This window comes from Haemaphysalis longicornis, unplaced genomic scaffold (genome assembly GCF_048455015.1).
Source record: "Haemaphysalis longicornis isolate Haplotype H1 unplaced genomic scaffold, Haemaphysalis longicornis Haplotype H1 scaffold_6, whole genome shotgun sequence".
Classification (NCBI taxonomy): Eukaryota; Metazoa; Arthropoda; class Arachnida; order Ixodida; family Ixodidae; genus Haemaphysalis; species Haemaphysalis longicornis.
The window spans coordinates 54,930,155-54,935,033 of NW_027526407.1; positions in this window are offsets into that span (position 1 = coordinate 54,930,155).

Here is a 4,879-nt window from a genome sequence, read left to right on the forward strand (position 1 = left end):
CGCCGAGGCTATAATGTTCCGCTCGATGACTTCCGTGGTGATTTGCAGGCTGTGCAACATGGTGGCGCACTCGAGGGTTTTCCTCACTCGCTGCGGGTGGGCACTAAGCCATGGGTCGATGCAAAGCACGGTGAACAAGGACGGGTCCAAAGCCAGCTGCATCCATCGCCGGGAAACCCGGATGAATTCTTCGAGGATTTTCTCAGGTAGGTATGAAAATATCACGAGAATCATCTCCGGAGGCAATTCCTCGAATTCCATGGCGAATCCTATAACAGCGCAGCGTGCGTGCAGGTTCCTTTTCTTCCTCTGCGTCTTTCGACGTGGACAATGTTTGTCACGAGGTATTACGCCCGTGTTAATGACGCTGACGATGGCGCTGTTTGTTTTTGAAAGAACAGAGAACAAAGCCAGGAAACGCCAGGGAGAGAGATGTACTGGAAAGCTGCGGGAGGACCTTTTCTGACTCTGTTACCCACCGCGTACTCAATAGGCAAGAAAAATGTCGGGAAAAAAATTTTAAAGTCATGAGCCATCCCATTCTGTGAGTGTGGATGATCAGCGAAGTTTTTTAGCGCACGATTTTACAGAATTTACGAGAAGGGTGCGCAAGACGCGCCCAGTGACAGCCGTTTTCTGCTGAGCATCTTCCTGGCCAATCTCCCTAATTGGGCATGAGCATGCTCATTTTATACCACCAACAACACAATAACTAGGAACAGAAGAAGAAGAGTGGTAACAGCGTTGACCTGCCAGCAGAGCTCCCGACTCCTGGCCACGGTAGTCTGACGGCGACTGTTCAGCTAACTTCGGGCCGTGTTGCGCCGTATCAAGTACTGCGTTCTCTCCTCGTCCTATGCGGGTTACCCGAACAGTGCCATGGTCAGCTGGATGATCCTCGCCTGTGTCCTGGTGGTCATTGTCTCGCCTCGGCCTAGCGTCGCCCAGCTGCGCTTCCGCCCTGCAGGAGCGGGCATCCGGGACCAACAGCTTGCTAATGGGACCACCGATCCAGCAGCTAGAGGGAATAAAAGCTCCCATGCGGGTGAGTTATCTGCGGGGAGGGCACGTGTACGTGAAAGCCCAAGAAGCTTTGGTTTAGCTGCTCCACTTCCTCTGGCTTCAGCGTGCTTGATAGGAGTGCTGCTTCTTTTCACGCTACGACGGCGGCTTCAGCGGCGTTGACCGTGAGCGAAAATGGCTGCTGCTTAGCTCAGCTTACCTTGGATATGCGAAGCAAAAGCTTGGCTTTGTCTGGTTGATTCTTGGTTTCGCTTGATTAAACCTACCACGTCTCAAATCCGTTCGGTTCCGTGCAACGCTCACAGAGGATGCCGGGCGAACGCGGCGTTCATTCATGGCGAACTCACCGTTCATCTTCGCCGGACGCGAGACGAGTCACGTTGCCCGAAACGACCCAGCGCCGCATGCATGGGAAGCTGCGGAGGTGGTTGGCTGCCTCGGCCGCAGCGGCGGTGGCGACCGCTGTCGGCGTCCGCAGGCGCCGACAGCGGGCCCGGCGAATAAGGCGATGCGCTTCGAGGGGTGGGTCGCCGGGGTTGTGTCTCCGGTCAAAAGGTCATTTGCGCATCCTCCACAAAATCGCTGGACGAAAGTAGTGAAGCTGTGCTTTAAAAATCCCGTAGCGCCACCTTGCGGCGCCCACTGAAACCGCTTGAAGCGTAAAGCGCTGCCAGAACAGATGGCATGGGAGCAGGATCGGAAAGTTTTCACAGCTCACAAAGTTTTGACGCGATGGGAACGGGTCCTAATAACGTAAAGTGAATATCAGACCCCAAAGCGGTACAAGAAGGGGGAGGGGGGAGTGTAAACGCGGCACATCTTAAATTACAAATTGCACTTTGCATTACTACGCCTGCATCATTTCGGCCTTCCTGGTCCTCCAGGTCTTTTCCGGGCCAGTAACTGATATTTCTTGCTTGAATGAATTGCCCTCAACAGATCTTCATTTTTGTTTATGTATCTGTAGTACCGCTCGCACGTCAAGTGCAGATTCACCTTCATTGCTTTGAGTGCACATGTGATCAAATGAATGTGCGTCTTCTCTGCAGTCCACATCTTATGCATCGCGAAAATCACCCATTCCACTGGTACGTTTGTGCCTGGCAAGCACATCGCGTACTCGACGATTGTCTTGATATTGTTGCAAGGCTTGAAGTGCTGAAGCTTGCCAACCCACCATTCCTCAAACACAAAAAGGTGTGCTGAACGGCTTGTTGGTACATTGTAACTGCAACAAAACCGCTCAGACGTTGGGACCAAACAAGAAACACACAACACAGCTGCTGTATAGTGTTTTTTTTTTTTTTTTGCATAGTCCCGTTCTCTGGCTGTTTTCTCAAAGTTTGTCAAACAGTTTGTTTTGGTTCTCCTATTCCTCCAGCTTCTCATTCGTGACACAAGGTTTTAAACCCGCCTTTATACGTGCAGCCGAAGGCGGGACAAAACAGTCCCACAAGCAGGCTGCCGGTATACAGCGGGACCACAGCCGCCAAACCAGGACATGTCTTGCCTAAATAGGGACCTCTGGACACTTTACGACAACGCCGTCGTGTTCTTCGCTTAAAAACGAATATTAGACGTCCTCCAATTTTTTGTGACCGTGGGTATGGTCGGCTCGAATTAGGTGTTCCATAGAGAAGCCCATATTTACCTCGACGCTACCGTCTCCGTCTGCAGGAAGGGGTTTCCGTATCTTGCACTTCCGTAAGTTCACATCCGTCTTATCACTATACGTCAGGACAGGCCGATTGCACGAAGGCCTCATTTATTTGCAGGAGTCCGAGAGCAGAAGAAACTAAGGAGCTCGATTCTTTTATTCATCCTCACAAGTTACATTGCGATGCGCACTGGGTGTTGTATGGGACAGACCTACGCAGGTGGGAAGTTGCCTGGGCTTGCCTATCTTATTGCAGCGACGGTACTATCAGCATACAACTACGCTTCCCTAGTGTATCTGACTGGTCGGCATAGTTTTGGACAGGCAAGGGGCGGTATTCAAGAGTTTGTCCGTTTTGAAACGGTCCGTTTCGCGTCCGTTTTATTGTGACGTCCATCCCGTTGTAGGCGGGCTTTGTGTTGACTTTTGCGCAACGGTTTTTGGAAACATATTTTAAATGACTAAACCAATTTTAAACTATATTTTATGTGTTTCTTGTTCCGCCAGCGAACCAACAACAAGGCGACGAAAAATCGTACATGTGCTCCAAATCGTCTGCTCCGGGGAGCCGCGGCTCATAGATCCGCCGTGCCTACATGGCGTCACAACCGGGTGTTCGGTTTTAGCCAATCAGGGCTAACTCAAAACGGACACTTTTGAAACGGACACAAAATAGAAAAAACACGAGAATACCGCGCCAGTAGTGGCGGCTATCGTCTCCTCGGCTGAGGGCACGGCAAGTTCCAACGCGCTTGTAGACCAAGCTGTCCATCGATGCAGTGAAGAGGACATAAAGCCAGGGAAGCTTGTAACTCACTTCCAAGGAATGTGGATAGCAGCACATCCGGCTCCAGCACGCCAAATTTCCTGCGGCTTGTTCAAGAGAGTTTTCGGACAAGTGGGCTGGGAAGGGCCCTCCTGAATACGGCCGTGATGGCCGCTGTTTTCCACTCTGGCAGCAGTGGGGGGCTTCCGGCAAGAGCGGCAGACTGACTGGCTTCTACATCACATTTTAGGCGGCTACAGCGTCACTGTGGAGCCGGCTGGCTTATGGTTATTTTCCCAGCAAGCTCGTCCCAGCTCGCATGCATGTACTCTTGGGCTTCCTACGTAGGATTGCCACATTTAGTTCAGCCTCGCGTGCCATATATTCCAAGTGACTGAGTCGTGCACATGAAATAAATCAGGCCTGTCGGGCATGCAAGCTGAAACAAACTACTATAACGATCGCCAGTGCATGAAGTGGTGACGTGAAGCTTGCAGATTGACCACACTTCTGCCGCTCGGTCACCACTTATTGAAGCGAAAGCTTTCTTGGCGGGACCGATGACGTTCTGTAATAAAACTAATGCATTTCCCCATAGACCGGTTGGTAGACTAAAAAGCTCTGATACGATCTCCGGTCACACGGCACGTGTGGGAAGCCGGGCTTAATTCCATTGTGTCGGAACAGTTACTCGAGAAACGCGAGAGAGGAACGGCCCTAGATAAGATAATACACGCATCGCATTGATCACGAAAGACTAGTAAAATAGTAAGTTTTGATCTCATAAACTACGTATTAGCATACATTTACATCGTTCGATCGTGCGTTTACTTAGTGCGCGAAAAATCATCGCATGGGTTCCTTCTTCGTTTGCGATTTGGGTTTTAACACGAAGGTGTTTTATTCCCGGATACAGGAAGATTTCACTGACGTCATATCCGTCACGGAAGTGACGTCAGTTCAACGAAGCAAGCGTCCTGTAAAGGGTGCGCCCCTGCACACACGGTCTTCTTGTGGGGAAGCAACCTTTAGTACTAAAGAGTACGTTATACTTCGGGTTGTTTGTTTTCGGGTTTTATATTTTAACACGAAAGTGTTTTATGCCGCGATACCCCAAGATATCACTGACGTCATATCCGTCACGGAAATGCCGCCAGTACACCTTTGCAGAAGCGACCCGCCGGCAGGACGTCGCTCGCCAAGCACACCCACAAGACAGCCGCCGACCCGCAAATCGTGCTCAGCTGCAGATTTCGCTGCACATTTCACTTTCGTGTTTTACTGATTCCTATGACAGAGGAATCAAACACAGTTTTTTTTTTTCAAGGCTTGGCGATCAATTGGATGCACTTTCAGTGAAGGCTGGACACACTTTTAGCGCTTCTCTCAGCTTTCTTTAGGGAGGGATGGTATTTTTTTTTTGTATTGAAGCT